The 12,670-nt window shown below is 40.7% G+C and overlaps 1 protein-coding gene across 1 annotated transcript in view; it reads left to right on the top strand.

Moving 5' to 3' along the window:
* The first annotated feature begins 3,336 nt into the window (after window positions 1-3,336).
* Window positions 3,337-12,670, top strand: part of Far2 (fatty acyl-CoA reductase 2) — a 175,242-nt gene continuing 165,908 nt past the window's right edge. Inside the window, exon 1 of the mRNA XM_074083025.1 lies at window positions 3,337-3,521. The gene's annotated coding sequence lies outside the window, so the exon portion shown is untranslated. The remainder of the gene's footprint in view (window positions 3,522-12,670) is intronic.

Here is a 12,670-nt window from a genome sequence, read left to right as displayed (position 1 = left end):
TATTTTTATGATTCTACTGTAGATAAAAATCAATGCTGTCTTTGCTTGATGCTATCAGTATGTGTTTAAGCATATAACACTAGGGATGGTTAGCATTTCTTTGAAACACTGCTCTTATCCACAACCTCCAATTTTAGGGTGTCATTATAATGATTCACATATTTTCTAGGTCTGGCATATTTTGTAGGTATTCTTATATTAAATAAGAACCTCCAGGCAGATTCTTAAAGAATGCTTGCTTATGGGGGTGAAGGAAATGGTAAGCCATTAAGCAATGGCAAAGGAGGAGCGACTTCAGAAGTAGTTTAGCTATCATAATGATCTCTTTATCACCATTGGTCACACTGGCCACACGCAACATTGGTTTCGAGATAGTCTTGAAGATGGCCTTCTAATGAAATGCGCACACAGCTGTATTGGTGGGAGGTACACATACCTCAGCATGAGGATCCACTGCCCAGATCAACACAGGCTGCATGTTTAGCTGCACTGGGGCCCATCACATGGGGCAGTTTGTCCTCTATTCATCCCTTCAATAACAGACTAAGAATTTTAAGTGAACTTGATGTGGTCTTGAAGTATAGATCTCTCTTTCAAAAAAAGAAAGTAAATGCATAGAATTTCACTCCAAACAAAATAATTGCCTATAATAATTTCCTAAGATTGCCATAACATGTTACCACAGATTGAATGGTTTAAACAAGGAAACAGGAGAAGTTGGAGGATGAAGAAGAGCAGTGGAGGTGGTGTGAACTCAAATATGATATACTTGATACATTGTAAGAATATTTGTAAATGTAAATGCCACAAGGTACACCCAAACAGCACAACAATAAAGGGATAGATAGATAAATAATAGAAATTTATTCTCTCACAACTCTGGAGGTTAAAGTGAAAGCCACGCTGCTCTCAGAGGCTGTAGGGAACAACACTGACTCTTCCAGCTTCTGGTGCATGTCCTCGAGTTCCTTATCACTCTGCTGTCTGGTCTTCATATTACCTTCTCCACTGTGTGCAGGTCTCAGATCTTCCTCTACCTTTCTCTTACAAGTGTCTTTCCAATTGGATTTAGTCTATCTTTATAACCCAGAATGATCCCACTTTGAAATCTTTAACTTAATTACATATGCAGACTCTTTTTTCAAATAGTCACTTTCACAGGTTTCAAGGATTTCCACTAGGACATATCTTTTCAGGGCCTCCATTCAACCCAATTCCCTGGTTCTTTTTGTCCTTATTTGTCATGGGTAGAATTGTACTTCCCCTCCTCCCTTTCAAATTTCCATATGTTGAAGTCCTAGCTCCCAGTATCTCAGAATGTGAACTTATTTGGAAATAGGGTTGTTGCAAACATGATTAGTTAAATTTAAATGAGGTCATCTGGGGAAGTTTTAATTCAGGGTAACTGGTATCCTTATAAAAAAGACATGAGCACAGGCAGCATGCCATATCAAGATGAAGGCAGAGCTTGGGTTTCCAAAGATTGCTAGGAAGCCACCAATAAGTGACAATGATGAAACAAATTCTCCCTCACAGCTCTCCTGAGGGACCAACCCTATAGATACCTTGATCTTAAACTTCTAACCTCCAGAACTGTGAGATAATAATTTTCTTTTGTTTAAGCCACCAGTTTGTGTACTTTGTAATGGCAGCTGTAGCAAATTAATACATTAAACATATATAAATTTCATTTAAAATGATGATACTCGTTACAGCTTTGTAATCTATAATAACGTTGCATTTTATCTATGAATATTCCAATGAAAGTATGCTTTTTGTTTTCTACTGTATAAATAATTGTAATAAATGTGTAACTGTCCATACATTTCTCTTTTTGTGCATTTCTTAAGAAATGTGTATACATTTCACAAAAGGGAATCCTTTGTCAAAAGGTCTAAAACAATTTAAAAAAAAGAAATGTGGTGCTAAATTACTTTCCAAAGAGTTGCAAAAATTTATCTTCCATCTATTATGTGATAAAGGATCTCTACACCTCACCAGCATTTGTCAGTATCATTTCAAATACTGTCACCAGTTTTGAGGACACATTCAGATTTATTTAGGGGGAACAGAGGGAGTAATAAAAGGTGTATTCATTTGGTCCTAATTTATTTTCCCACTTTCTGGCAATCACTAAAAGAAATTAGGCAGTGTCTTTAGACTACACTTTGCTTAAGATACTTGGTTAAGGAAAATCCCGTAGCAGAGAATTCAAGATGGATGTGATTTTTTTTAATCATTTATTCCGACTTTCATGAATCCAAATTTATTTCTTTAATTGCATGCCGATTGTTGTAATGAGAATGCGAACGGCTTATAAGGAGTAATATTCCCTTCGGGGTTTTCTTACTTAATACCGCATATTTATCTTCCACATTGTCTAGGGAATTAGGATGGGCGTTGGCTATTTTTCAGCACTTCCTGGTTGAGGACAAGGGCTCCACTTTCGTACCTGCCCATCCCTCCACAAGTCTTCTTTGATAGCTCCAGTTTTTCTGTTTAAAATTTAACAAGGACCACATTCTAACAAAGCTACCAAAAGGAAACACTTCAGGAGACGCGCTGCTGAGCACAGCTGGCTCCGGGCTGCTGGCACCTGTGGTCCTAGAAAGCCTCTTACCCGCATACCCATCCTACCCACCCTGCACGCATGCAGAGCCCGACCTCTGCTTCCCAAACTCCAAAAGGGTGTGAGAAAACAGTGCCTTCAGCCTCCTGCCACCCCCGCCCTCAGGCCCTGGGGTTTAAAAAGCCTTTGCAGCATCTGGTGCACATACTGAAGCATCCTTCTACGGTGTGCCATGCATGCACAGCCCGGGCAAACTGGGATCTGTGGCTGCCTCCTGTTCTGCTGTGGGGGAATGGTTCGTCCTCTAAGCGATCAGAGAATGAATGAATGTCAAAATCTCTCTCTCTCTCTCTCTCTCTCTCTCTCTCTCTCTCTCTCTCTCTCTCTCTCTCCCCCTCTTTCTCTCTCCCCCCACCCCCCGTCTCCCTCCCTCTTCGTTTTCTCTCCTCCCCTCCCTTCTCTCTTCATCTCTTCAGTGTGTCTCTTTCCAAGGTGTGGAGCTGTCTTTTTTCCAGGCCAGAGAGGGGCGCCCTTCCAGCTAACTTTCTCCTCACCCACCGGTTTAAAACATGACATGCAGGGGGGGGGTTGGGATCCCCCAAAGCCGAGGTGCAGCCGCGAGCCTCGGCCAGCCGCTGAATGAATGGAGGCTGCGGGGAGGGCGGCGCACGCCCTCGGTCGCGCGCCACCTGCGGCCTGCAGGCCCCGCGGCCCTGCGCCCTCCTCCCGCCCGGGGCGGCTCTGCCGCGGCTCGGCGCCCGGCGGCGGCGGGGAAGGTCGGAGGGAGGGTGGTTCCTCCGCCCCACACCCAGCGCCGAGCCGGATATATAGAGTGGCACGCTTGGGAGCCGAAAGACCAGAGCAGTCTCCTGGTGGCCGGAGTACCTGCCGTACCCTCGGGCAGCGCCGGAACTTAGCGGAACACTAGTTGAACCCACCCCGAGCCGAGCAGGTACTCCAGGGTCCTCCGCCAGCCGTGCGCAGAACCCCCGCGCCCCAAAGGACGGCGCACCGGGCCGCGCGATCCGGGAGGGAGAGCGGGTCTTCGCGGGCCTCAGGAGGGCGGGTGGGAGGGCGGACCAGCGGCTGGGGGATAGCTTTTCCCGCCGTCCTGTCCCCCGGCCGCCCCGCCGCACCCCGCTGTCCCCGGCCCTTTAGGCACGATGGGCGTCGGCAGATCCCGCCCAGGTATGGCGTGTCGGGGCGAATCCGTGGCGAGCGGGAAGGTCCGGGAAAGATCAGCATGGGGACTTCGCCGTGGTGGCCGAGGACCGAGGGAGAGAGACGTCGGGCTGGGTCCCACCAGAGGCCTTCTTGGCCTCTGGGGTGAGTCCGGGGCCACGTGTGCAGCGGCGCGCGCTGCGGAGAGAGCCGCAGCGCATCCTCCCTACCCCGACCCCACCCCAGGCAGCGCGAGTCCAGACCCTCCACTGCGGGTGGGACTCGCCAAGGTCGCTAACCCCAGGCTGAAGGGCACTAGGGCAGCCTGGAGGGCACTGCTCCCGTTGGAAGTTTTTCATCTCTTCCCGCGACCCGGGCTTCGTGGAGAGAGCAAGGGAGCAGGTGCTCTAAGCCTCCACATGGAGCAGGTGGGTTGCTGGAAAGCTGCTCACACCCCCCAGAGAGCAAGATTATCCGCGGGGCAATTTCTGTCAGTTAAAAACAATACATGCCCAACCTTATTCTGGATAGAATGTGTCCCACCTGCCAGCCGCCTTACTCTGTCCCCTTTCAGGGTAGGTAGACTTACGAACATTTTTTTCTTCCGTGGATGAATTGCCTAGTGCAAGAATTTGGTAAGGGGATGAATCATGCAGAATTCTCCATTGTGCATGAGCCAGGACAGAGTGGGGACAGACAGCAAAGTGACTAGGAAACTAATGGATTGGGGTTTCCTGTTTGAGGCTGTATCCAGAGGAGTTTGAGGCTCTGTGCAAATGGAGATTTGAGAATTACCTTGGGGTTGCCCTTATCCATCTCTCTGTTACGTCTTTTTAGATAAGCTGGAGATTTGACTGATGAACATATTTAGTCTAAAACTTACAAAAGAGGGCAAAGAAACTAAACAAAATTTAAGCCAGACACCTAAGCAACAAGAGCAGGCATTTCAGCACACTTCATATCAGCGTGGGGGATCCCTAGAGATGGCCACCAGGTTTGTACTGGCCAAGACTCCAGGCTGTAACATTTCATCTGTAGTCTCTCTTAGGATCCAGGTCTTCATAGTACTCTTACCATTTCTGAGGAAAGTCCTACCTTACTCTGTTTTCTGACATTGGGCTGTAATTATCTACAAAATAGATGTAACTGACCCTCAGTTGGTAAATCTTACCTCTGCTGGAGAAATTGAAGTGATAATATAGTTCCCTAAGGAGGCTAAATGTGACTCAGCTATAGAAGAGAATCCCCCCCCCCTTTTTTGAACTTTCCTTTAAGGGACTGAAAAATAAATAAATAGTTCATCTTTGGGTATCTCTTTAGGGTTTATCAAGAATATGGTCCCCTTGACCATCTCGCCATTTGCCTTCCTTTCTTCTACAGATGTATTTAGCATCTGCTTCGGGCAGCATTTGGTCAGCCCTAAGAATTCCTTGTTTTCATGTTAATTCCCATGTGGTCATTAAAACTCACTCGCAATTCAGTTTCTTGGAGGGTCTTGCCCAGTGACCACCAGCATGCTTGTCTTCTGCCAATATATTCTGACTTTGTGGCTTCTGTGGGAGCATTTATTACTCTTGAAAAAAAGCACTCTTAATGCTTTATTTTGTTAACAGACCACTGTGTATCTGATAAAAGCCATGGAATAACAAACACATGAACATTAACACAGAATTCAGCTTATACTTTCAGGAGTTCACATCTCCCAACGTCCAAACACTCACATTCTAGACATCCAGAGGTCCCAAGCAAGGCCAGTTTGCGGGAATGCAAATTCTGTCTGTGCACAAAGCCCTACACCTAGAGACATTTGTTTTAATGTTCCACTGTCACTCTCTGCTGTCTTAATAATTGTTCAAAAAAGAGACTATAGATTTTCATTTTGCACTGGACCCTGAAAGTTACGTCCAGACCCCAAGCTGAAAACTCCATTCTAGAACTGACTGAATAACAGCTTTGTCTCACAGCAATCACAGTTTAAGGCTAATATTCCATCACAAACCTGAAGTTTAGTTGCTGCTTACTTAGGTGCCCTCAAACATATTATTAAGCCTCTCTATCTTCGTTTCCCCATGGCAAAATAAACACGACAGACAATATATTCTATTTTATTTATCTTAAAGGTGGTTGTATCATCTCTGGATAAAAAAGAGATAATAGTTGTAAAAATGTCTGCCGACCTTGAACTGTTTCATGCTAACAAAGACGGTATTGTTACAAGATTAACCTTTCCACTCCATTTTTCAGAAGTAGCTTGAGGAAGATTGATAAAGCACTTTAAACAAGTTGCAGAACCTTTATAACCCTTATATTTTAATAAAAAGAAAAGTAAATAAATAGTAGTATTTTAAACATTTCTTATGTATTTTTATTTGGACAAGATTGGAATTGGCAACTAAAAGTCAAGAATAACTTCTTGGATCCCCAAAACACTTCCTAAATTAAATTAATGTTTGGGTCTAATTCATGCACAAATTGAACAATGAGAGAGTGAGTCAACAATTGAAATTTTCTTTAGGAAAGAGTCTTCTTTGCTTTATTTAATTTTAAAAAATCTGTGTTTCAGTCTTAACTGACTTGCCCTTTAAATATCTAAGAGATACCTAATCAATATAAGTTGTCTTCACATTCATAATTCTGGTGCCTGCTAAAGTGGAACCGAGAAAGCCTGGGCCAGCCCTCTGAGCCTACACTCCTTCCTCGACTAATTCTCTCTGAAGCTAGAACTCACTTATATGCTACCTTTCCTTCTCAGTCTGAAGACAACACATTCAGAATTCTTGAGCAAGAATATAGAGTCAGAAGAAATGGATTAACTCCCATAAAGGGGCATGAGAAGGGGCAGGTGAAGATGCCATCTTTTGCATACCACTCTGTGCAAAGACATGGCTTGTACTTCAGGATACAAAGTAGTTCAATAAACTTGTGACCTCATTAGCAAGACAAAATATGAAAATATAAGGTATTAATTACCAATTGCAAGTAAGTTGTTGCAAGGCAATAGAAGGTTAGGCACTGAATGATGTTGCAGAAAGGGCAATGAGTTCCCAAGAAGAGAATAAAATAAACTGAAATGCTGAGGGAAGCTGAAGAGGAAAGATGAGATGAGCCTTAAAGTTTTGGTCCTCATAGAGATTAATGAATGAGACTTTTTGGATGTTAAGTGTGTGAAAAAGGAAAATCCAGATGGAGCTAAATTTGCATGTAAAGAAAAGGCAAGGGATAAAGCCAGAGAGAAATTCCCACTGCTTGCCTTCATTCATGAAATGTGTAAAATTATTAAGCCTATTCTGTGATCAGACATCGTGACAATTTTTCCACATTTAGTGTTGAACAAAGCAGATGTGCTCCCTATCCTCTTCAAACACACAGACATTTACAGAATGAATGCATAATAACAAATCATGAGGAACAGTATGGAGAATAGCTTTGTTTTGCTATGACAAAAAAAACCACAGGTACTGATTCAGGTTTGCTGCTCTGGCACAAGGTCATTTACAAAGAAAGATTTCAGTTGATATTTGAAAGAGACATAGGGGTTAACTTGAGAGAGAGAGAAAGAGAAGCAATCTGGTCAGAGGAAATTGCAAATGGAGAGAGGAGGCCCTAAGGAGAGAAAAAGCTGGAGTGTTCAGGGATCAAAGAAGGCACACGTGGCTGCTGTATAAGTTTGCTGCTGGAGGTGTTGGATGTGTGTGGGGTGAGGTGCACAGAAGGTGACATACAAAACTTCATGCATCTTTGTAAAGATTTTGAATTGTTTTAGTGGGAAAACATTGTAGAATTTTAAGCCAGAGACTGCCCTGATTTATATTTTAAGGATATTCATATGGAGCCAGGAACAAGAACGAACTGAAGGCGTAAAGGATTGGAAGAAGGAAGACACATTAGGACGAAGTGCAGGCAAGAGTGCAAACAAGGAAGAGGCAGAGAAGTGCAGAGACTTGAGATATAATTTGAAAGTAGGGTTAATACTACTGAGTGATGGATTGGATAGGAGAGATGGGTAAGGCTGTAAGAAGCGTGAGAATGAGTTCCATCAATAGATACCATTGAATGTTTAAATGCAAGACAATAGGTTCACGTGCATGTAATTTATAGTTGCCATAAGAACTGAAAAATAAAATGAAAACTAATGACCGTGGTATCTTTGAAAAGTATACTGGCTTTGGGATGGGAGAAAAAGGAGGGAGAAATTGATTGCTTTTCGTAGTGTCTTCTATACTGTTTGAATTACTTTTAAAACTATGCATTATATAATTTTTTAAAGGTTATCACCTCTACAGATATAGCTCCTGATGTTTTTCTGGCTTGAACACATAGATAGAAAATAGTGCAGTTTCCTAAAATGGCAAAAACTAGGGGAGAAAAGTGTGATTCTCACCAAAGGGATTGTTCTAAAATAGAATTCATTCCCTTGTTTAAAACCTTTCTCTCCTTCCTTGTCCACAGCAGTGTTTCCCAGAATGTATTTTGTGAATCATTAGTTTCTTGGGATATTACTAATAGTTAAGTGAAGGAAAAAAGCTTACCACTTGATTTAACCTAGATAAGTGGTTTTATTGCAGGAATCCTCAGAGCCTTTAATATATAGTAGTGCACATTAAGAATCATCAAAAAAGGAGGCACACTTTATGTCACATTTCTTAAACTTACTTGACCTTGAAGTTCTTTTTCTGGCAGAACATCTAAGAGTCAGCATGCAGCATAACATCCTTTGGGAAAGGCTGCTCCATATTAATAGATTAAACTTTTTAACATCCACAGCTCTCCATTAACCATAAGCTTCTCTCATCTCTTGAATGCTACTTAACTCCATAAGAGGCATTAAGTTGATGGAGACAGTTCCTAGAATAGGAAATAGTCACAAGCAAGACCCGTTAAGCTATTAAAGTTTATTGTTTTGTTCATTTGTTTTTATTTCTATTTTCCTGGCAAGGCTACACAGGACCTTGCTAAGGTATATTCATTCTGTCTAGTACATTTACAGGTGAGGCAATGAAGAAGACTTTCAGGGCTTTTGTGTTCCATGCCTTTGTTCTCATGCTTAGGTCCTTATTTGATGGTTGTAATTCATTCCCTGCAGGGCAACACAATGTGACTCCATAAGTTGTTTGTAGGAGCAATGGTTTTGCAATACATCTCATCCATCTTCTTTCCTCTTTCCCCATGCATTTGCCTGGTGGTGGCCTGGAGGCAGGAATGTTATCTATGACCAAAGAATGCAATATAAGAAAGGAGGGAAAGGAAAAAAGAATGATAGCACATCAGTAATATTGCATACCATAAGATGTGAAGGTAGAGGATATAAGGATGTGTACTGTTCGAAAATGGGATGTGGGAGGTAATGGGGTAAGGGAGAGTATTCAAAGGGATTGAACAGACCAAAGTAAAGCACACCCACAGATGGCATAAATTGAGATACCCCTTTGAATGTCAACTTAAATATTAATAACAAAAGCCAGGCCTGTAAAATAGACACAGTGTGTGTGTGTGTGTGTTGGGGGGTACTACTAGGAAGAGGGAGGGTGAAGGAACGTGATGGTATGTGGTTGATGGACTTCATATACCTATGTGAAACAGAACTAAAAATCCTCTTGAAATTGCTTTAAGTGTGGTGGGGAGGGGACTGAGGGGGAGAGATGATGAGGGCAATGTAAATATAAATCTAATCGGAATTGTCACTATGAATCCTCCCCATATAATGAATATATCCTAATAAAAATTTATAGTAAAAAAAGGAGTTCACACAGCAATGAACTTCTCTCCCCCAGAGATTGGCAACCTACAGCCCAAGGGTAAACTCTGGCTCCTGACTTTTCATATATCACTTGAACTAAGAATTGTTCTTATATATTTAAATGGTTGAAAAGGATCAAAGCAGAATAAAATTCCATGGCATGGGTAGATTCTATGAAATAAAATTTTATTGGAAACCAGCCAGTGTCATTCAGCTAAATCATGTTGTCTGTGGCTGCTATAGGACTCCAACTAATAGTTAAGTGAAGAAAAAAAAGCTTACTCCTTGATTTAACTTAGCTAACCAACCAAAGAATAATTGTGACCTTCAAAATCTAATGGATTTACCATCTGACCCTTTAAGGAAAATGGATTACCATCCCCTTTTGTAAACTCTTAAACTCACCAGTCATAGGTAATATTGTTCTGCTGTTCCCTTGTTTTACATATAGGGGTAGAAATACACATAGGTAAGTTGACTTCATAGTAACTCCTCTCACATTGTCAGTATCAGAATCACAACAATGCCATTTTGATGTGGATCACCAGTGTAGCCAATGGCTAATACAATGTGAAGAGCAGAAGACGGTCTTAAAGGTGACAGCTTTCAAACTATTCAAACCTTTGACCTCATCCATAAAGGAGGAGCATTCAGATAAATATGACAGCAGCCTCAAGAGCAGAGGAGGTAATTAACTCTAATATTACTTTGTCAGTGAACTATGTGTTCTCTGAGCCTAGCTTTTCTGTGAGTATTCACTTTTTATTTTCAATAATGAGGCAAATCTACTTTTATTAATGTACAGTTTTTTGTGAAAAGTAATGGCTCAGGGATGACAGTCTTAATTTGGGGCTATAGAAATACACAGGTCTTTGTTCTCTCCCAATTATACTGAACCAGAATCTTTGCTGTGAGATTCCCAGTTGCTTCATACTATAGTCAGCAAAGCATAGATGAACGATTTGGGGACAGTCGGTCTAGGTTCTTTTATGAACCTAAGAATTAGAAAATAAGATACCCAAGGCTTGGTGCTTAGCTCTGTCACAGCTGTCTTGAAATCTTTGCAGATCAGGATGTTCTGTGAGATTCAACAGTATGGAACATAGGGCCTATTACCAGCCATATTGATCAGGAGATTGTCTCCATAATGAGAGATCTAGCTTGAAATAGAAAAGTGGATTCAGGTGGGATTTATTTAATAGACATTTTCCCACTTTATTCTACACCTGCAGCAAAGTAAACACTATTATATATTTATGTAGCCAATAATGTAAACTGTGAAAAAAACCCAGTCTTCCTATAATTGCTAGACAATAAGAGTAACATTTGTTTATTATGTTAGTCATCATTTATTTTAAAGTCCTGAATAATGTTGCATCCTTAACCTCTGCAGTTCAGTGAAAACATTATTAAGTTGCAATTGGTAAAATGTGTCCCTTATGGAATTTGGAACATACTATTATTTTATTTTTAGGACATTTTAACTCCCAGGTTTCTCCAGGAGTGGTCTTTAAACAGCAAAGCACACTCTCAAGGGAAGGAAGGGAAAGCAAAGACTTTTCTGAGAATTTGTGTCAAAAAGTCAAAACCATGGCCTCTCTGATCCATTTACCCATCCTTTCACCTCAGCTGAATAGTTGTTAGTCAGTAATGTTCATCAGTGAACAATAGGAGGACTACAGGAGGCAAGAAAAATATTTCCTGAGCCAAGAATTGAGAACAAGCTTTGTGATAACACCCATATTTTAGGTCATTTTTTAAAATGGTGCACTATCTTTCACAGGTCATTGAGAGGACACATTCCTCAAAAGTTAGCAAAACCCCAATGCACATTTGAGGGTAAGATTCTTGGAAATCAACAAGACCTTTAACTTACGAGTCTGGTCCCAATGTACTTAAAACCACTTAAGCTCTTCAAGCAGAGGTAGATCCACCAATCAATGTGCAATATAGTAAAAAAGGAATCAAAAGAATTGGATTTTTTATCCCAAAAGAATTGGATAAATTGAATAAAAGAAGCTGTAATAATTCAGTATATGTGCATGTATTAAAGACTTTTGGTTATTATTTTCAAGAAAGGACATTTAACACTAAAAGGTGTGTGGAGAATAGCAGCATAGTTTTATTTTAGCCAGTAATAAAAGCATCTTAAAAGTGGGCAATAGTCATCTAATAAAAAACATAAAGCTGTTTGTCTAAAACTAAAGAGAAGCTATCTACTTAAATTAATATTTATGCCCCTGGTAAGTATTAATAAATATTAATAATATTGATAAAACAACTTTATGTTAGTCTGTATTTTCATTTTTATTTCTAGCCTTTTCTACCTATTGCCTCATTGTGAATTGGACCTTATTTTAATTGTTTTGTTTACACGAGAACTTCAGGACAGAGTGTCCTAAAGATAAGCACATGATCTAAAGATAGACACTTGTGTTTTTACCAAAGCTTTCAGAGCCTTGAGATCCATTAATCAAACTATTCTCACAGCTGCAGTAATCTCTGATGGCTTGAAAGTGTTAATTTCTTTCAACCAAAATGAGCAGTTTGCTTCTTTTTCAGAAATGCCCACATTAAAACTCTCTCCTTTGTAGAAATATAGCATGGCCTCTTCCTTCTTTTTCTCTTACTCTTTTGTCCAGTCCTACCTAAGTCAGCAGTTATGAAGCATCACCGAGTACATTGCTGATCACAGGATTGTATTTTAGGTAAATTTAGGTCTCAGTTTCTTTTAGAACAGAACAATTTTTTTTTCAGATTAGACTCCCCTGAACTCCTAGACTTACTATCTGTTAGCAAATATCATTCCATATAATACCTAGCCACTAACTTGTCTTTACTAAGTATATTCACACTTTAAACTGTAGAGTGTTTGAGGACTATATATCTATATCATCTGTCCCAAAGACAAAGTGATTTGTTGTGCCTGCAGATCCTGTAATCATTCCATCTCACTCATTCATTTATTCATTCATACTATTTATTGAGTACTTATCATATACCAGACAGTTTGCTTAGCTCTGCAAAAAAAAAAAAAAGACCTCTGCTTTTTGAGAGATGTTTGATCACTTACAACTTCTGAGTGTAAAATCCTTCATGACAGTTCCTAGTATAAAAATACAAATTGCTCATATCTCTTTATTCTTCTTCCCTCTCCTATTGACTCCAGTCAATGAGTTAATTTTTAATAACCCTACCTGTTA

This window comes from Castor canadensis, chromosome 8 (assembly GCF_047511655.1).
Source record: "Castor canadensis chromosome 8, mCasCan1.hap1v2, whole genome shotgun sequence".
Classification (NCBI taxonomy): Eukaryota; Metazoa; Chordata; class Mammalia; order Rodentia; family Castoridae; genus Castor; species Castor canadensis.
This window is presented reverse-complemented; position numbering and strand designations above follow the sequence as displayed.